The 21,360-nt window shown below is 46.5% G+C and overlaps 1 protein-coding gene across 5 annotated transcripts in view; it reads right to left on the bottom strand.

Annotated features, from left to right (window-relative positions):
- The window catches only part of Gatad2a (GATA zinc finger domain containing 2A), a 127,454-nt gene that overhangs the window by 83,718 nt on the left and 22,376 nt on the right, over positions 1-21,360 (bottom strand). The window contains exon 1 of one of the 5 annotated variants that reach the window (XM_045153526.1): positions 7,083-7,133. The exons of 2 other annotated variants lie outside the window; for them this stretch is intronic. The gene's annotated coding sequence lies outside the window, so the exon portion shown is untranslated. Of the gene's footprint in view, positions 1-7,082; positions 7,134-21,360 lie in introns of those variants that run through there. 2 more of the 5 variants (XM_045153540.1, XM_004665992.2) reach the window with 2 other exon arrangements.

Raw genomic sequence — 21,360 nt, forward strand, 5'->3', positions numbered from 1 at the left:
CTAAATGTATACACTATGCTTACCAAAGTGCCCAGTAAGCACTTCTGTTAATGTTCATACATATATATTAATGCTACTCTCACTTTTGGTTAGATAACCTTCTCTTTTCAGATGGCAGTGACCTTGGGACTCAGAAGACACCATGGTGCTGAGAAGTGACAGAGGGATGCTCAGCACTGAAATATCTCAATCACACCTTCCATGGCTCAGGGTCCATCGCAGAAGAAGTGGTGGAAGAATGTAAGAGCCAAAGGAAGGGTAGGGCTCCTTACAACGTGCTCCTCCAGACACAAAATGGCCTGAATATCCATGACCTTGCAGTGCCTGACACTACCTACACAAGACCATCAAAATAGAAGGAAAAGAGAATGACATCTAACTAGACACTGATTGAGAGGGGGAGGGATATGATGGAGAGTGGAGTTTCAAAAGAGAAAGTGGGGGGGGGCGAGGAATTACCATGGAATATTGTTTACAATTATGCAAGTTATCAATAAAAAAAAAATTTAAAAACAAACAAAAAAGAATTCTGTTTGCCACTGTATTTTCCTGTTCAAATCTCAAGCAAGTCTCACAAAGTTTCACAAAGAAATTCAAACTGTCGTTACAACCACAAAATCAACACTAGCAAAAAAAAAAAAAAAAGAAAAAGAAAAAGAAAAGATGCTTACAAGGCCTAACAGTCTGAGTTTGATTCCCATATAAAGCCAGATGCACACAGTGGCACTTACACCTAAAGTTCATTTGCAGTGGCAAGAGGCCCTGACATATTCATTCATTCTGTTTTAAAATAAATATTAAAAATACTTGCAAAAATCTACATCTGGTGGGGCTGGAGAGGTGGCTCAGTGGTTAAGATGCTTGCTTATAAAACCTGGCAGTCCAAATTCAATTCCACAGTACCCACATAAACCAGCACCATCTGGAGTTTGTTTGCAGTGGCAAGATGCCCTGGTGTGCTCTGACACTCTCCCCACACCTCTCTCTTCTTGCATGTAAACATGTAAATATTTAAAAAAATAAAAATCCCCAGATGTGACAGCACATGCCTTTAATCCCAGCACTCAGGAGGCAGAGGTAGGACGATCACAGTGAGTTCAAGGCCACCCTGAGACTCCACAGGGAATTCCAGGTAAGCCTGGCTAGAGTTAAACCCTACCTCGAAAAACCAAAATAAATAAATAAATAAATCTACATCTGGGGGCTGTAGATATTGCTCAGCAGTCAAAGACATTTGTTGCAAAGCCTGACAGTCTGGGTTATATTCCCCAGTGCCCATGTAAAGCCAGATGCACCACATAGCACATGTGTCTGGACTACATCTGCAGTGGCAAAAGGTCATGGTGCACCTCTCTCTAGTCTCCCTCCCTGTGTTTGCAAGAAAATAAATTTAAAAAATTTAGGGGGCCGGGCATGGTGGCGCATGCCCTTAATCCCAGCACGAAGTAGGAGGATCACCGTGAGTTTGAGGCCACCCTGAAAATCCAGGTCAGCCTGGGCTACAGTAACCTTACCTCAAAAAGCTCTCCCCCCTGCCCGCCCCCCCGGCAAATTTGACGTGGGCTAGAAAGATTGCTCAGTACTTAGAGACACTTGCCTACAAAGCCTACAGACCCAGGTTTGATTCCCCAACACACACATAAGTCAGATGCACGAGGAGGTATCACATGCATCTGGAGTTTGTTTGCAATGGCTAGAGGTCCTCCCTATCTGCCTCTCTCTTTCTCTCAAATTAATTAATTATTTTTTTAAAAAAAAGTCTAAAAAGTGGGTGGAGTGATAGCTTAGCAGTTAAGGGGCTTGCCTGAAAAGCCTAAGAACCCAGGTTCGATTCCCCAGGAACCCATGTAAGCCAGATGCACAAGGTGGCACATTCATCTGGAGTTCATTTACAGTGACTGGAGGCCCTGTCACCCCATTCTTTCTTTCTTCTTTGGTTTTACAAGGTAGGGTCTCGCTGTAGCCTAGGCTAACCTGGAATTCACTATGTAGTCTCAGGATGGCCTTGAACTCACAGATGATCCTACCTCCTCTCTCTTTATCTGCCTCTTTCTCTCTTTCTAAAAAACAGTCTATAAAGAAGCCAGGCTTGCAGGGCATGGTGGTACATGCCTTTAATCCCAGCACTCAGGAGGCAGAGGAAGGATTGCCATGAGTTCAAGGCCACCCTGAGACTACATAGTGGATTCCAGGTCAGCCTAAAAATCAAAAAACAAGAAGCCAGGCTTAAATTTTATTTATTTATTTATTTATGAGAGAGTGGGAAGAGAGGAGGAGAGAGAGCACACACTAAAGAGCCTCTTGCCACTGCGTAACCATGTGCATCTGGCTTATGTTGGTTCTGGAACCTAAGTACTTAGGATTCGTAGGTCAAGCACCTTAACCACTAAGCCATCTCCCCAGCCCAGCACACACCTTTAACCCTAGCACTTGGGAGGCAAAGGCAGGAGGATATCCATGAGTTTGAGGCCACCCTGAGACTACATAGTGAATTCCAGGACCCTAGCTGGCCAGAAAAGCAGGGCCAGGTCCCACCTGAGAATAACCAGCAAGGTGACCTTCTAAAGTCTCTCCCCATAGTGGACTTAGCCCTCTTGAGTCTAGACCATGAGCCAGCCTGTGGCACAAAGCTAAGGCAAAATTCCATAGGACACATGACAAACAGCTGTAAAAAGGGTGAAGGAGAGGCTCCCCACAGGAGTGCAGCAGTGGCTAATGTTTACATACTAAGGCACCTGCCTCTTGGGTCTGTAACTCCCAATGCTGACATCAACATCCCAGGCAGGGCAGACCAAGCAAGGAAGCCCCTGCAGCACCTCACTAGGCTAAGTGAAGTTTTAGGTTCAAACTGAAAGCTCTCACCAACAAGGTGGGTCACCTGGTGCTCAGGGCTACAGAATGACTGAAGGAGTCCTCAATGAATCTTTCCAACAAGTGGCTTCTCTCTCCTGGCCTGCACAAAAGCCTCCTGTTCCCAGCTCAATCTAGCGTTGTGAGGACAAGTAGACTCAAGGTCCTACAGCCTCAAACCTCACCCTGAACCTGCTGGGAGCTAGCTATCTGCCCACTTCCTAACCTCCCTGTCTCTGATGGGGATATGTAGAATTCTAGGACGGATGTCATCAGTTCTTTTATATGAGGATCCCTAGAACTGAAAATCAAAAGTGAGGTGAATCCCAGATCATTCATTTGTAAAATGAAAAGGTACATTTACAAAGGTGAAAAGAATGTAGCTCATGGGAAGGGGTAGTGCAAGGGACACTGGCTGGGGGAAGAAGACCCCACCCCACACACATACCCTGGAAGACTTAAGAGGCATCCTAGTCACTTCCTAAGGCTCCAGCAGGTATCTTATTCTTTTGTCTCTGAAAGACTAACCTACATTTTCAGCAGACAAAAAGAGGTCACAAATACAGCCTGGAAAGCGCTTGTGGGGGAGGGGTGAAGTCTGACACTCAGACTGAAGTCTAAGATCAAGCTTGCAGAAGAGGACCAGTACCCCTGAGAAAACTAGCCTCCCCTGGCTGTGGCCATCTCAAGATCTGTCTTTTGTTTTGGAGGTAGGGTCTCATTCTAGCCCCAGCTGACCTGGAATTCACTATGTAGTCTCAGGATGTCCTCAAACCCACAGCGATCCTCCTACCACTGCCTCCCAGGTGCTGAGATTAAGGGCATGCGCCCCACATCTGGCAAGACTATCTTTTTATCTCAACCTGGATTCACTGCCTTCCTACTTTGATCCAAAGAGGCAGTTTGGCACAGGTAACAAACATGAAGTTTCATTACCTGAAAGACTAGAAATCAGAAGCAAGACTGTCACCTCCTGTGGCAGTTTAGAGAACTCAAGAGGATCCATTCTAACCAGGACCACACTCTGCCTTCCACCATGACAACTTGTTCTTCTGGTTGCCTGGACAGCCTCACTCTGTGACATTCAGTTGCACCTGAAGATTTAACCTACAAACCCATTTCATAATCTTCCTAGTTTCTACAATCATTTCTACTACAGAGTAATTTCTACTATTCCTAAATTAGCTGAATTACGAAGACAGAGAAAGATCTAGAGAAGCTGGGCATGGTGGTACACGTCTTTAATCCCAGCACTTGGGAGGCAGAGGTAAGAGAATCACCATGAGTTCAAGGCCACCCTGAAATTACACAGTGAAAATACAGGTCAGCTTGAGCTAGAACAAGATCCTCACCTTGAAAAACAAACAAAAGAGAAGAAAATTCTAGGGGAAAAAGCCCTGTCCACTCCACAGGCAAACACCTGCACTACCTAGCTTTTATGAGCTGCTGCTACTGGTAATGCTGAGTTTCCCTGTATGCTTCAGTTATATGCTAGGACCCAAAATGGTCCTCACCCCCACCTATCTTTCTCCCCCTGATGGGAGTCTCAATGGCCTCAGGGGAAGCACCAGACACCACTTCAGTCTGGTCTCCAGACTATGGGGGTGCTCTACTCCAATTCCAGCACCTTCCTTCAATCCTAGCACACTCCCTGCTTATCTCAGCCTGCTCATCCTCTGATCCCAGTAGTTCTAAAGGTCCCCTTGGTCACAAAGCCCTTCTCTCCTGGTCCCTGTTTCTCCTCGTTTATGAGATTAATTACCAGTCTCGGCCTACTAATCTCACTAGACTTCCACTGAGCAGGGATTCCTAGCAGAGCCAGAGGCATAGTGCGCATGCCAATATGCACTGAATAAATCAATCCACAAATCACTACTTGCAATGCCAGAAATTCACAAAATAAATGATGCAGAACAAGCCAGATGAGCTACTGGAGAGCTAAGCACTGGAATCTTCAGAATGTGTTTCATTACTCAAATTAAAAAAAAAAAATGGGGCTGGAGAGATGGCTTGGTGGTTAAGCGCTTGCCTGTGAAGCCTAAGGACCCCGGTTCGAGGCTCGAGTCCCCAGGACCCACGTTAGCCAGATGCACAAGGGGGCAAATGCGTCTGGAGTTCGTTTGCAGTGGCTGGAAGCTCTGGCGCACCCATTCTCTCTCTTTCTATCTGCCTCTTTCTCTGCCTGTCACTTTCAAACAAATAAAAATAAACAACAAAAAAATATTTGAAAAAAATGGATTGGGCAGGGTAGCGCATGCCTTTAATCCCAGCACTTGGGAGGCAGAGGAAGGAGGACTGCTGTGAGTTCAAAGCCACCTTGAGACTACATACTGAATTCCAGGTGAGCCTGAGCTAGAGCGACCCTACTTCGGAAAACCAAAAAAAAAAAAAAAAAAAAAAAATCAATATGGGTTACAAAAGGAGTTCATGGTCTGCCTAAGTCAGACCCTGTCTCAAAAAGAAAAACAAACATTCCTTACTTAAAAAAAAAAAAAAAAATCACAGGTTCCTATCTCTGACTCCTGAGTGCTAGGATTAAAGGTGTGCCCACCACCATGCCCAGCCCAGAGATTTTGCTTGTCTGTTTGTTTTTAAAGGAAGATTGGACTATTACTAACTCTAATGCAAAAATTTTACTGACCTGTTAGTACAAATCCTTTCAGGATTTTTTTCACCAACAGTAGTAATTTTCCGACATTCTGACCTGCTTTCTCTAGAAAAGTTTGGGCCTGTTGAAGAAAGTCAGTGGCTATGCCCTTCATAGACCATCTGGTAACAAGAGTCCCCAAATCACCTCTGCCTGCAAACAGAGGTGCCCAGGAGTCTGAACGAGAAAACTGCCTCCAGTTCAGGAGCTCCGGGAATGCTCACGGGCCAGCTGCCAATAGAGGCATTCCCAGGCTCTGGCATCCAGAATGAAGCCTTGGCTGTGCCCTCAAATACTCTAAGCTCTAGGGGAGCAGCCTAGCCTCTAGTAAAGACTACATACACGGCACCCTGGCAGACCATTTCGGACACCCAATATGCTGGCATGTGAAACGTGGCACAGTAGGCCCTCAGATCTGGGGACAGGCTGAGCGGTGAGCCTACCTCCACAGCAGCAGGTAAGGTCTAACAAACTACAGTCCCGAGCTGTTCCCATAAGGCTGCTAGCACAGTGCTGCTTTAAAAGAAAACTTGTAACTAAGAGAAGCACACGACAGGATGAGACTAGTCAAAGACTGAAGCGCCAGCACACAGGGCTGTCTGTCCCTGGCTACAGCCAGGAGATGTCACTGTGGGAATGGACACACAGAACCAGAGATGTGGGGAGCGTTGTGTACTCCAAGAACACTGAAGTAAATGGATGAGAAGAGGGGAAAGACAAGACTCAGGTGACTCAACCGGACTTTGTTCTGAAGAATCCAAAGAAAGATAAGTGCAAACTACATACGGAGACACTGGGTCAGGTTCACAAAACTACCAGTCTCTACAAAATCCCTGGGGCAGGATGAAAACGCCCAGGGCTGTCATTCAGTTCCTACAGGAACTGATCCCCATTCATTTCTGAATCCTGGTGTGCTCCTGGGTCGGGTCTGGCTGCGGTCGCGGCCTTGCCCAGAAGCCTTTCCTTGTTGAAGTGATCAATTCCGATTCTTGGCATTAATCCCTTTAAAAGGCCAGCTGCTGCTGTCTAGTCACTGATGCCAACCCGTTCCAGATTGGGGGTGGGAGGGAGAAAACCACCACCTAGACGGGGAGGCAAATTTAAAGTGGAAGACCATGAGAAAGGTAGGCACCCACTGGGGGGAGGGTCCCGGGACTCCCAGGGGTCAAGCAGGAAGGGCGAGGAAGGCAAGAGGCCCGGCCCTACAGGCGTGGGCGCGCGAGGACTCTTATTCTGACACGGGATCCTCTGCTGCCGCCACGGGGTTCATTGCCGCGGCCCAGCCTGCCCAGGACCCCCAGCCCGAGAGGACTCGCACCCCCACACCCCACACGCCCGCCGCCCCTACCCACGGTCTCCTGCCCTTCCCCTGTCTGAAGAAGGGTAGGAGTGAAGAAGGGCGACGCCGCGACTTTCCGGGACCCCCGGACCGCCAGGCCCCACGTGCACGCGGCGTCGGAGTGGGGAACTTTCCCGACAACACGAGAAAGACGGTGGCGGAACTCGCAAAGCGGAACTAGCGCGCTCCCACTTTTCCGCGCCCCCGGCCGGGCCCCGCCCCAGCCAAGTTTGGTCGCGAACTTACCGGGCCGAGGGCCGACCGGGCCCTAGGGCAGAGTGCGCGTCTGCGGGAATGCGGGGCCGGGGGCGACCGCGGGGCCGGGCGGCGGAGGAGCCGGAGGCGCCCGACCGCGCGTGCTCACTGCGCCTGTGGGGCCGCCCGGGCCCGCGGCGCTCGCTCCGCCGGTCCGCCCGCCCGCCCGCGCCGCCGGCCAGATAATGCGCCCCTCGGCCGCACACATGGAGCCCGGCGCCGGCGTCACCGCCCGGGACATGCGCACCAGGTCAGTGCGCCCGGCCCGCGGCCCCCAAAACACCGGGGAGCTCTTAAAGGCGACGCCACCGCCCGCGTCCGGCTGGGCGGGGCTCGGCGAACGAGGGGGAGGGGCATATCCTGAAGGCGTGGTCGGTAGGCGGGGTTCTATCTGAGAGGGCGGGGCGGCCCCGGAAGCGCCGCCTCTCCCGCCCAGCTCACGCCCGACGCTGAGCGCTGCGCTAAGGGTTCCCACGAGGGCTCGCGCGCGCTCCCAGAACGCCGGGTCCCGCGCGCCCAAGCGGTCGCCGCCAGGTCGTGTCGGGAGGATTGGCGGGCCGCGCCCAGAGCTGAGTCACGGTGTCCTCGCCCTGGACAACCGTGGAGACCTTTATCAACTCCGAGCTATCTCAGAAACGGGACTTACAATGCCGTCCGCCCGGTAGCCAAAAGGAAGCGCCCCGTTCGGAACTTCGGCGCCAACATCGTGGGAGGCAGGTTGTGTGGATGGACTGAAAGGGCAGACGGAGGAACAGTTTTACAAACCCCCCAAAAACAAATCTGCACCTATCCCTCAAATGACGCTGAAAAAGATGTGATTTGAATGTGCTATGAAAGCTCATGTACAATTTCAGCGAAGAAAATACAAAGTTCACTAAAAAAACGTAATGTCACAAAAAGGCTCTAGAATCACCAAAACAGGCTCCTACTATGTTCCTGTCTGGTTTTAAAACAAATAATTCGTAATGAGACACCTAGACTAATGGGTGACTTGGACTGGCGAGAGAGATGGCTCAGGGGTTAAGGCGCTTGCCTGCGAAGCCTAAAGACCTAGGCTCCATTTCCCTGAACCTAATAAATAAAATAAGTAGAATTTTTAAAATGAACCTTCTATCTTTAAAACAAAAAAAAGCGGTGTTTTTTTTAACATACTGTAATACACACATGTAAAACAAAAGTCTCACCAAACACCACTGGCAATGTAATTACGTTTTATATTGTATTTTTTAAAAAAAACTGTGCACTTGGTGGGCTGGAGAGATGGCTTAGCGGTTAAGCGCTTGCCTGCGAAGACTAAGGACCCCGGTTCGAGGGTCGATTCCCCAGGACCCACGTTAGCCAGATGCACAAGGGGTCGCACACGTCTGGAGTTCCTTTGCAGTGGCTGGAGGCCTTGGCGCGCCCATTCTCTCTCTCTCTCTCTCTCTCTCTCTCCCTCCCTCCCTCTCTCTCTCTCTCTCTCTCTCTCCCTCCCACCCTCCCTCCCCCTCTCTCTCTCTCTCTCTCTCTCTCTCTCTCTCTACCAGCCTCTTTCTCTGTCACTTTCAAATAAATAAATAAACATTAAAAAAAAAAAACTTGTGCACTTGGGAGGCAGAGGTAGGAGGATCGCCTTGAGTTCAAGGCCATCCTGATACTACATAGTGAATTCCAGGTCAGCCTGAGTTAAAGTGAGACGCTACCTCGAAAAACTTTAAAAAAAAAAAAAAAAAAGCTTGTAGGGCTGGAGAGATGGCTTAGCGATTAAGGTACTTGCCTGGAAGCCTAAGGATATTCCTCTCAAATAACGCTGTACTTTAAAAAAAAAAATGTAATTCTCACCCATGACTGAAGCTCCACCCCAAATTGTAAAGACTTTAAAAACTTGTGAAACAAGCTTTACAAAATCTTTATCCTGCTCTAAGGCCTTCCTAAAAACTATTTTTGCATTCTATATGAAGTTCCAAACAAAACTGGCAACTTTATCATTGACCCACACACTCCCACACCTCCAAAAAATCTAATGTCATAATGTAATCTCCCAGGAGAAACAGAAGCAGCCCTCAATGTGAAAATTATACAAAGCATACAAAGCCCTGACCACTGTCCTCCCTGCCTCAGTTTTCACAACTTGCTTTGCTACACAGAACTTCAAATGTTCAAATCCAGCCTGGCAGGGTGGCTCATGCCTATAATCCTACCATTGAGGCTGAAGCCAACCACTGAGTTGCAGGCCAGCCTGGGCTGCAGAGACCCTGTCTCAACAAACATTCAAACACACACACAATTCTTATTCTCAAGCCTGACTTGGTGTAGAAATTCAGCAAGTTTATCTCAGTTTTTCACTGCTATATCAGGTGGATATTGTAAGAGCTGCCTTATGCTGAGTGATCAGATGATATATATTACAGCAATGCAAGCAAGATGTTACCTCACAGCTCCTCACCTGTCTTAATGCCAACTTAGCCACAAACAGAACCAAGGGGTGGTAAGGTGGGAGACCTAAGGCTGAAGACCAATGTTAGCATTCTAGAGTCTGAGTTGACAAGTCCTGAGTTAAAAAGCAAGACATAAGCTGTGACATATTAGTTACACACCCTTCTGGACTGGTGACTGGTGGGGTGCACTAGAGAACAGTGCCAACTTCTACTGAGAAATTAGGGGTGGAGGACAAAGGTGAACCCGTATAGGACTTGTTTCTGTAACAACTGGTAAACCAGGTGTAGACTTACTTGGCAGTGACCCCAGGCTCCTCTGGGGTCTCTTAGACTAAGCTGCTTGAATTCAAGGCTTTGTGGTCTCAATGCATAGTGCCTCCTGGAACAGCAAATGGCTCGTTCACCTGCTGGTAATGAAACCTGACGCAATCACCTGCAGGTGCCATTCTAAAGCCAAAGACTCGGTGAGAGCCTCATTTTTCTCAGCTTTCTCTTTGCCCTGAGAACAAAGTTATCGGCAAAATACTTGAAAACAACCCTGGGGAGGGGACTGGGGCTCAGTAGTAAGCAGAGCCCTTGCCCAGCATGCATCAAGCCTTGGATTACATCCCAAAGCTGCAAAAAAGGAGGGAGGGAGGCAGGCAGACACAAAGCAAACCCTGTTATTTGAGCAAAATTTTCACCCAATTCATTTTAAACTATTTTACACTTTTTGTTGATTTTGTTTATTTCCAGGTAAGGTCTCACCCCCAGGCTGACTTGTAATTCATTATTAGTCTCACGCTGGCCTCCACTCATGGTGATCCTCCCACCTCTGCCTCCCAAGTGCTGGGATTAAAGGTATGTGCCATCACAACAAGCATGTATCTTTGTGTGTGTGTATTTTTTTTTACGAGAGAGTGAGAGAGAAAGAAAGAGAGAATTGGCACGCCAGGACCTCCAGCCACTACAATCGACCTCCAATCGTCTGTGCCACCTTGTGTGCATGTGCATGCTTGAGTCACCATGTACATCTGGCTTACGTAGGACCTAGAGTAGAATATAGGTCCTTAGGCTTCATAGCCAAGAGCCTTAACTACTAAGCCATCACTCCAGCCCCCCAGCATGTATCCTTTTATAAAGACTTTATTCATGTATAATTTTTAAATAAATAAAAAATATTGAAAAGACCTGGAGAGCCAGGCTTGGTGGTACATACCTTTATCCCACCACTCAGGAGGACTGCCATGAGTTTGAGGCCACCCTGACACTACATAGTGAATTTCAAGTCAGCTTGGGGTAGAGCAAGACCCTGTCTCAAAAAAAAAAAGAAAAAAAAAAGCGGGGGTGGGGGGTGAGGCTGGAGAGATGTCTCAAAGCCTAATGACCCAGGTTCAATTCCCTAGTACCAGCCTAAAGCCAGATGCACAAAGTGGCACATGTATATACAGTTCATGTGCAGTGGCCAGAGACCCTGGCATACGCATTCTCTCTCTTTCACTCTATCAATCTCTGCTTGCAACTAAATAAATAAATTTTTAAGTTTAAAAACACCCGAGAGATGGGCATGGTGGCGCTCGCCTTTAATCCCAGCATTTGGGAGGCCAAGATAGCAGGATCACTGTGAATGTGAGGGCACCCTGAGACTACATAGTGAATTCTTGGTCAGCCTGGGCTACAGCGAAACCCTACCTTTAAAAGAAAAAAATTACAGGGCTGGGGCTGGAGAGATAGCTTAGCGGTTAAGCACTTGCCTATGAAGCCTAAGAAGCCCAGTTTGAGGCTTAATTTCCCAGCACCTTAAGCCAGATGCACAAGGTGGTGCATGTGTCTGGAGATCATTTGCAGTGGATGGAGGCCCTGATGAGCCCATTCTCATTCTCTTTCTCCCCCCCCCCTCCCGCCTTCTCTGCCTTTTTCTCTTTCTGTCGCTCTCAAATAAATTTAAAAAAAAAAAAAAAAACAGGGCTGGAGAGATGACTTAGTGGTTAAGGTGTTTGCCTGCAAAGCCAAAGGGCCTCAGTTCAATTCCCCAGGACCCAGGTAAGCCAGATGTACAAGGTGGCACATGAATCTGGAGTTTGTTTGCAGTGGCTGGAAGCTCGGGTGTGCCCATTCTCTCTCCCTCCCTCTGCCTCTTTCCTGCTCTCACTCTCTCAAATAAATACATAAGTGAAATTTAAAAATAAAAATAAAAACAGCTGGGCTCCAGTGCATGCCTTTAATCCCAGCACCTGCAAGGCAAGAGGTAGGAGGATGGCTGTGTGTTTGAGGCCAGCCTGGGCTACAGTAAGACCTTGCCCAGAAAAAAAAAAAAAAAAAGCCAGGCATGGTGGTGCATGCCTTAAATCCCAGACTTTGGGAGGCAGAAGTAGGAGGATCGCTGTGAGTTCAAGGCCACCCTTAGACTACATAGTGGATTCCAGGGCAGCCTGAGCTAAAGTGAGAACCTACCTCAAAAAAACAAAAAAGAAAAAAGAAAACAATTATGGACTAAAGAGATGGCTTACTTAAGGTGCTTGCCTGCAAAGCCTAAGGTCCTATGTTCGACTCTCTAGATCCTATGTAAGCCAGACACACAAGATGACTTAAGCAAACAAGGTCACACATGCGCACAAGGTGGCACATGTGTCTGGAGTTCAAATGCAGTGGCTAGAGGTCCTGGCATGCCAACTTCTCTGTCTCTGTCTGTCTGTCTGTCTGTCTGTCTGTCTCTGTGTCTGTCTGTCTGTCTCTCTCTCTCTCTCATTAAAAAAGTTACAAATTGGAAGCCGGGCGTGGTGGCGCACGCCTTTAATCCCAGCACTTAGGAGGCAGAGGTAAGAGGATCGCCATGAGTTCAAAGCCACCCTGAGATGACAGAGATAATTCCAGGTCAGCCTGGAGCAGAGTGAGACCCTACCTCGAAATACAAAAACAAAAACAAAAAAGTTACAAATTGGGCTGGAGAGATGGATGGCTTAGTGATTAAGCGCTTGCCTGTGAAGCCTAAGGACCCAGTTCAAGGCTCAATTCCCCAGGACCCACATTAGCCAGATGCACAAGGGGCCCCACGCATCTGGAGTTCGTTTGCAGTGGCTGGAGGCCCTGGCGCACCCATATTCTCTCTCTCTCCCTCCCTCCCTCCCCCCCCCCCCCGTGTCTGTCTGCCTCTTTCTCTCTATGCCTGTCACTCTCAAATAAATACAAATAAACAAAAAAATATTTTTAAAAGTTACAAATAGCTGGGCGTGGTGGCACACGCCTTTAATCCCAGCACTTGTGAGGCAGAGATAGGAGAATCACTGTGAGTTCAAGGCCACCCTGAGACTATATAGTGAATTCCAGGTCAGCCTGGGCCAGAACAAGACCCTACCTTGAAGGAAAAAAAAAAAAAAAACACATTTGGCTCCTCAGATCCCGTGTAAGCCAGATGAACAAGGTGACACATGCACGAGGTTGCACATGCACACATGGGTCTGGAGTTTGATGACAGTGGCTGAAGGCCCTGGCATGCCAATTCTCATTCTCCACGCCCTACCCTCTCTCACTCTTTAAAAATAAAAAAATGGGCTGGAGAAATAGCTCAGCAGTTAAGGTGCTTGCCTACAAAGGCTAAGGACCCAGGTTCAATTCCCCAATATCCACATAAGCAAGATGCAGGAGATGGCAGACGCGTCTAGAATTCCATTTGCAGTGGCCAGAGGCCCTGGCGCATCCATTCTCTCTACACCTGCCTCTGTCTCTCTGATAAACAAATATTTTTGAAAAATTCTTCAAACTATTCTTGGGGGCTGGAGAGATGGCTCAGCAGTTAAAGACCCTTGACTGCAAAGCCTGACATCCCAGGTTTAATTCCCCAGTACCCATATAAAGCCAGATGCACTAAGTGGTGCATGCATCTGGAGTTTCTTTGCAGTGCTGCCTTTCTGTTTCTCTCTCAAATAAATAAATAAGGGCTGAAGGGATGGCTTTGCAGTTAAGGTGCTTGCGTGCAAAGCCAAAGGACCCAGGTTCAATTCCCCAGAACCCACATAACCCAGATGTACAAGGTGGCACATGTATCTGAAGTTCATTTACAGCAGTTGGAGACCCTGGCGCACCCATTCTTTACCTCCCTCTCCCTTTCTCTCTCTCACCCTCCCTCCAATTTTCTTTCTGTCAAATAAATAAACAAACACATTTCTCAGCTAGGCTTGGTGGTACACACCTTTAATCCCAGCACTTGGGAGGCAGAGGTAGGAGAATCATCTTGAGTTCAAGGTCACTCTAAGATTACATAGTAAATTCAAGGTCAGCCTAGGCTAAAGTGAGACCCTATCTCAGAACACCAAAAAAAAAAAAAAAATTGTTTTTTTCATTGTTCACACTAATCTATTGACAGAATAACCACATTTTGTGTGTGTGCACAAAGTTCATGGTACTAGAGATGAAAGTTAGGACCATACACATGTTATGCAAGTGCTCCACAGCTCAGTTATACCCCACCCTGATAACCATAATCTCTAAAAGAGGACTGCTTTCAAGTACACTTATTTCAATCCAAATTCATGCTCACATTGTAAGATTACAAGGCAATTTGGCTGAAAGAAGAAAGAAAATAATTAATTTCCACATGAATTTGATTTCCTAGGACCTCTGACATTTTTAAAACTTTTCAAGGGCCAGAAAATGCTTTATGCTTTATGCTTTATGAGAAACACAACAGGGGCTAGAAAGATGGCTCAACGGTTAAGGCTCTTGCTTGAGAAATACAATACTTCAATCGTGCTAAATGCTGTTGCAAGTGTCATGTTTTAATACAAGAAAGGAGTTTTTGCCAGATAGGTCAGTAGTACCCCCCAAACACTACCCCAGAGGAGTGAGACTGTCTTGCCTAGCAAGCTCAAGGATCTGGGTTCCAACCACCACACCAAAAAAAAAAAGAAAAGAAAAAGAAAAAGAATTAAGGAAAGTGTCCTTCAACACTCAAATCTCTCAACTACCTCCTCCTGGTATGAGTGAGTTGCTTTACATGTCGGTCACAGGGTCCTCACATAGCACTTAAGCAACATGGAGTTCCAGCTTCATCTGCAGTTCAGTATGTAGCCTCCAGAGGGGTGTGTGGCCCTGACAGTGTCCCTGCTCCACCAGGGCTCTAAGCACATCCCTGCCCTAAAGGGTTAACCACAAACTACTCAGAAGTCTTGCTGTAACCCGGAAGTGCATCCCCCAAGGTCTTCCTCTGCATGTGTCACTAGTTGGCAAGGAATATTCCTTTTGTGTCTACTTCTGATTTCCAAAAATGTACTCCTTACATCAATGTTAAGTCTTCATGAAGTTAGTGCATGAACTATGTTTTCTATGAATTAAAAGAATGAAAAGAAGAAAAATAAGCTACCAATACATAAATAAATAAAAAGACTAGCCGTCAGTCTGGAGTCTAGAAGGCAGCCCATTGAAACCTGCCCAGAGAACGAGTGTTAATACAGCATCTGGCCCTGGGTCTGCTAGTAAACATCCTTGGCTAAGACACAAAGGAAAACATACTGTAAAGCCTGCATATCCAGGTCACAACACACTCCCCAAAGGTTCACTGGCACATCCTCCAACATGCCATAAAGGAAAAACACTCCTCCCAAGTGTTCTCTAGGGATAGGCAGCACTGCCTAGCCCTACACAGGTTGAGGGGAAGGTCCTTCTAGTTATTCTTCACAGATTAACAAACAGCCATGCACATTTCCTTCTGCTATGAGAGTAATAATCCTTCATTTCAACCCTGATCTGATGACAAAGGCCTGGAATCAAGCCCAGGTACTCTAGAGGCCAAGGCAGAAAAATTGGAAATTTGAGGGTTGAATGAGTAACAAATTGAGTTCAAGCTCAGCCTGGGCAACTTAATGAGACTCTGTACCAAAAAATTAAGAGAGGGGGGCTAGAAGGATGGCTTAGTGGTTAAGGTGTTTGCCTATAAAGCCAAAGGACCCAGATTCAATTCCCCAGGTTCCACATTAGCCAGATGCACAAGGGGGCGCACGTGTCTGGAGTTCATCTGCAGTGGCTAGAGGCCCTGGCATGCCCATTCCCTTTCTCTCCCTACCCCCCCCCCCATTTCTCTGTCAAATAAATAAAAATAAAATCTAAAAAAACAAATTGGGCTGGAGATATCTCTCTCCCTTCTCTCTCTCCCTCTCTCCCTCCCTCCCTCTCTCTCTCTCTCTCTCCCTCTCCCTCTCCCTCTTTCTCTGTCACTCTCAAATAAATAAAAAATAAACAAAAAAATTAAGAAAAAATTAAGAGAGGGACTGGAAAGATGGCTTAGTGGTTAAGCATTTGCCTGTGAATCCTAAGGACCCCAGTTCTAGGCTTGATTCCCCAGGACTCATGTAAGCCAGATGCACAAGGTGGCCCACGCATCTGGAGTTTGTCTGTAGTGGCTGGAGGCCCTGGCGCACCCATTCTCTCATCTATCTGCCTATTTCTCAGTCCCTCTCAAACAAATTAATTAATTAATTTTAAAAATTTAAGAGTGCCAGGTGTGGTGATGCACACCTTTAATCTCAGCACTCAGGAGGCAGAGGTAGGAGGATCAATGTGAGTTCAAGGACATCCTGAGAATACATAGTAAATTCCAGGTTAGCCTTGGCTAGAGCGAGAGCCTACCTCAAAAAAAAAAAAAAAAGAGCTGAGCATGAGAATTTTGTGGAAGAGGGGGTGGAAAGATTCTTAGAGCCACAAGTTGGAACATTTTGCACAGAGACATTGCCTCTCTCCGATAACTGACTACTGCCCCCACAATGTATAATATACACAATCCCCATGGGGTTGACCTACATTCCCAATGAGAGGGGCCTCTTCAGAAAAGAGGCAGGGATGAGAGAAAGGATGGTACCAACATGTGTTGTTTACATACTAAGTGTGTCCATATATAATAAAAATAAATTTAAAAAAAAACAGGGTCAGGTGTAGTGGCACAGGTTTTTAATCCCAGTACTTGGGAAGCAGAGGTAGGTGGATTGCCTGAGTTAAAGACCACCCTGATACTACATAGTGAATTCCAGGTCAGCCTGGGCTAGAGTGAAAACCTACCTCAAAAAAACAAAAAGGGGGCGGGGGGACTGGAGAGATGGCTTAGCAGTTAACGCTTGCCTGCAAAGCCAAAGGACCCAGGTTTGACTCCTCAGGACCCACGTAAACCAGATGCATAAGGAGACGTATGACACATGCCTCTGGAGTTGTTTGCAGTGGCTGGAGGCCCTGGCGTGCCCATTCTCTCCCTCCCTCTCCCCTCCTCTCTTTCTCTCTCTAATAAAATAAAATCTTAACAAGATAATAAAAATTAAAAAAGAAGGGGCTGGAGAGATGGCTCAGCAGTTAAGGCACTTGCAAAGGACCCAGGTTCAATTCCCCAGGACCCACATAAGCCAGATGCACAAGGTGACACATGAGCCTGGAATCTGTTGGCAGTGGCTGGAGACCCTGATGTTCCCATTCTCTCCAACTCCCTCACTTTCAAATAAATAAATAAAACATTTTCTTTTTAATTTAAAAGGGATGTCGGGTGTGGTAGCACATGCCTTTAATCCCACCACTTGGGAGGCAGAGGTAGGTGGATCACCATTGAGTTCAAGGCCCCCCTGAGATTACATAGTGAATTCCAGATCAGCTGGGCTAGAGCAAGACCCTACCTCGAAAAAAAAAAAAAAAAAAGTTAAAAGAGGGCTAAGGGTATAGCTCAATTGCAAGAGTGCTTCCTAGCATTCAATAGAGTCTGGGGTCAACTTCTAGAACACCAAAAAAAAAAATAAAAAAGGCTTTATTTCAAATTTAAGTCAAGCTAGGCACACATTTAATCCCAACACTCAGGAGGCTGAGGTAGCAGGACCACTGTGAGTTCAAGGTCAACCTAAGCTACAGAGCGATTTCCCAGGTCAACCTGCTAGAGTGAGACCCTACCTCAAGGAAGAAAAAATCAAATGCCACTGGATACAGCAGCATATACCTGTAAATCCCAGTACGTGGGAAGCTGAAGAAGGAGGATCACAAATTTGAGATCAACCTGGTGGGCTACATAGCAAGACCCTGCCTCAAAAAAAAAGGGGAACTGGTGAGATGGCTTAGCAGTTAAGGCCTTTGCCTGCAAAGCCAAAGGATCCCAGTTTGATTCTCCAGGACCCATGTAAGCTAGATGCACAAGGAGGCACATGCATCTGGAGTTTGTTTGCAGTGACTGGAGGTGCTGGTGTGCCCATTCTCTCTCCTCCTCTCTTCTCCTTCCCTCTCCCCTCCTTCCCCCTCCCTCTCCCTCCCTACCCCTCCTCACCCCTCCCTCCCTCTCTCTCTCTTTCTCAAATAAATAAATAAAATATATTTTTAAAAAGGGGGAAACTACCAGCATACTTTTGAGAGGTTAAATATAAAATTAAATCTTAAAAATATAACCAAAGGACTAGATAAATGGCTCAGTGTCTAAAAGCACTCACTTGCAAAGTCTGCTAGCCCAAATTCGAGTCCCCATTACCCACATAAAGCCAGATAGAGGCGCATGTATCTGGAATTCATTTGCAGGGGCAACAGCATGCATCCATACACATATGCTCATTCTCATTTTATCTCTCCTCTCTCACAAACAAAAGCTTAAAATGCAAAAAGAAAAATATACAACCAAAATTTACAAGAAACAAACTGAGAACTATAGGCCTCAAAGGTTGAGGTAAAGAGTTGTGTGTTTGAGGGTATTCTGGAAAACACAGTTGAGACCTTGGGCTAGAGTGAGATCCTGTCTCAAAAGAAAAAAGCGGGGGGGGGGGGGGTAAGGAGGGGGCTGGAGAGATGGCTTACCAGTTGAGACACTTGCCTGCAAAACCAAAGAACCCAGGTTCAATTCCCCAGGACCCACATAAGCCAGATGTACAAGGTGGCACATGCATCTGGAGTGTTCATTTGCAGAGGCTGAAGATTCTGGTGTCCCCCCCCCCCAGCCTCTTTCTCTCTCTCTCAAATATATATATATTTTAGAACAAAACTGGGCATAATGGCTCATACCTATAATGCCAGCACTAGGAAAGGTGAAGCAGAAGCCTGGATTACAAATGAGACAGTCTCAGCCATCCTCCAACAATAGGAAAAAAAAAGTTCAGCAGTCCCATATATTCAACACAGACTGTAGGCCTTAGCAAGGAGAATGTATGTATGGTTTACTGCCCAACATTGGTTTCTAATTGAAAATGCTTACTCAGAGTTCAATTTCATCATTTTAATTTGATTTCTTTCTTATTTGTTTTCTTTTCTCTGAGACAGGGTCACATTCTGCTACCCAGACTAACTTGGAACTCACATTTCCTCACCTTCCTGAGTACTAGCATAGGTGTGTGACACCACACCTGGATTACCTGGAACTCACTCTGTACTTCCAGGCTGGCCTCAATGTCTAAGCAGTACTCCTATCTCAGTCTCCCAAATGCTGAGATTAAAGGTATGAGCCGACCACACCTAGCCTGACTTACTTTTGGTTTAATCTTCCATGGCATACTCCATAAGACTTTTTTTTAAAGCTTCTTTCGAGGTAGGGTCTCATGCTAGACCTGGAACTCACTGTGTAGTTCCAAGCGGACCTCAAATTCACAGTGATCCTCCTACCTCTGCCTCCCAAGTGCTAGGATTAAAGGCATGTGCAAACACATTCTACTCTACAAGACTTTGCTTTGGCTTTTATTGGCATTGTAATCAGTTCTAACTCTGACTTTCAAAGGAAGATAACCTCCTTAGGTCAAGGAAACACACCTGGCTATTTCTCCCTCCAGTGCCCACTATTTATATCCCCAGAATACAGAGCCATCTCACCAAATGGCTCATCTCCTCCTTGTTCCATCCACCCTGCTACACTTACTGATCCACATCCCCATCCCTTCCTGGGAGCAAATTGCTCCACTGCCCAGGCAGAAGCTTGACCCTTACAATTTGAATGAAGGGAGATCTCTGCAAAAACAAACTGCACCTGCCACACTTCAAGAGGAGTTGAAAGCCCATATGAGAAGTACACCATTGAGCTAAGGAATCTCACTGGAAAAAAAAATGAGCCAATCAGAAGCCTCCAGATCTCCAGCTCTGGGATATGCCCAGCCTGGATACCAACATGGACCAGCCTGCTCTTGGACCATATTAACTGTGACACACAGCAGTCCAAATCTGAGTACCAGGCAGTTAACTAAACTACAGGTCTATAACAACTACCTTTAGCAGGCACTTACAACAGTGCAGTCACCTGCTATGTGCACACCTCTGTGGCAGCACAGAAGAGTAGGGGGAAGAGTGCCTGGAGAGATGGCTCAGCAGTTAAAGCACTTGTCTGCAAAGCCAAAGGACCCAGGTTCAATTCCCCAGAACCCACATAAAGCCATATGCACAAAGTTGAGCAGGTGTCTGGAGTTTGTTTGCAATGGCTAGAGGCTCTGGTGTGCCTATTCTCATTCATTCTCTCTTTTTCTTTCTCTCTTTTTCTCTGAGACTACAAAATGAATTCCAGGTCAGCCTGGGCTAGGACAAGACCTCAAGAAAAACAAAAAATCAAAAAAAGACGGCTGGAGAGACGGTTTAATGGTTAAGGCACTTGCCTGCAAAGCCGAAGGACATTGGTTCAATTCCCTAAAGCCCACATTAGCCAGATGCACATGGTAGCACACATATCTGGAGTTTGTTGCAGTGGTTAGAGTTCCTGGTGTGCCCATTCTTTCCTCTCTCTCACACACACATAAATAAATAAATGATAAACAAAATAGTAGCAAAGGCCAGTAAGCTAGAAAAGATATATAAGGGGAAGAGAAAGGAAGGGAGGGAAGGGGGTACTTAATAGGATGGCACTGGATCTATGTAAGTAGAAGATTAGATTAATGGGCGCGAACAGGCCCAAGTTAGGTCAGGGGAAGAGACTGAGTAAGTAAAGTGGAGGGAGGGCTAATCAAAATCTAAGAGGCTATAAATAAGTCACATGGAAACCTACATTTTGGACAATGGAACACTCAGGAGCCATAGATTGTTGCTAGAAAATTTTCAGAGCCAGGGATGGGATACCTTCCAGTGAGTTGTTGGCCAGAAAGGTTCCTGATGCCCCCAAAAAAATTATAGGCCATTGCTGAGGCCCTTGGTTTCCCAACAGGAATAGATGGTAAGACCCTAGTGCTGAAGACTCCACATACTTGGGCTGCAAGGCCACTGAGAAATCCTGCTGGAACTGAGCTGATAACCTAAAGAGAGTTAGAAGAAGCCATTCTGCATGCAGTTCAATGGGAGAAAGAGAAATCACCAGTGAAGATACTCAACAGTGGACACTGCAAGCCTTTAATGTTTGGCCAGCCAGGCCAGATGAGCCAATAGGTGCAACAGTGGCACATCTGTCATGGTGGAAACCAACTGCCCTCTAATTGGACTGGAGGCCCGCTCCATGGGAGGGAATACATCCCTGATACTAAAAACTTAAAACAGGGGTAATCATGACCCCTAGGGGTGTAATGTCTGCTATTGTCTGGCTAAATGTATATATTTATCCAACTACCCAGTAAGCACTTCACTTAACGTTCATACACACATATATACATACATACATATATATATGTGTGTATATATATATATATATATACACACACACACACACACACATACATATATATATATATATATGTATGAGTGCATATATATATATATATATATATATATATATATATATATAAAATTTTTTTTTTGACGTAGGGTCTCACTCTAGCTCAGGCTGACTGGAATTCACTATGAAATCTCAGGATAGCCTCAAACTCCTGGTGATCCTCCTACCTCTGCCTCCCGAGCACTGGTCATACCCTTATATTAATGCTACTCTCACTTTTGGTAGAGAATCTTCTCTTTTCAGATGGCAGTGACCTTGG

This window comes from Jaculus jaculus, chromosome 1, assembly GCF_020740685.1.
Source record: "Jaculus jaculus isolate mJacJac1 chromosome 1, mJacJac1.mat.Y.cur, whole genome shotgun sequence".
Classification (NCBI taxonomy): Eukaryota; Metazoa; Chordata; class Mammalia; order Rodentia; family Dipodidae; genus Jaculus; species Jaculus jaculus.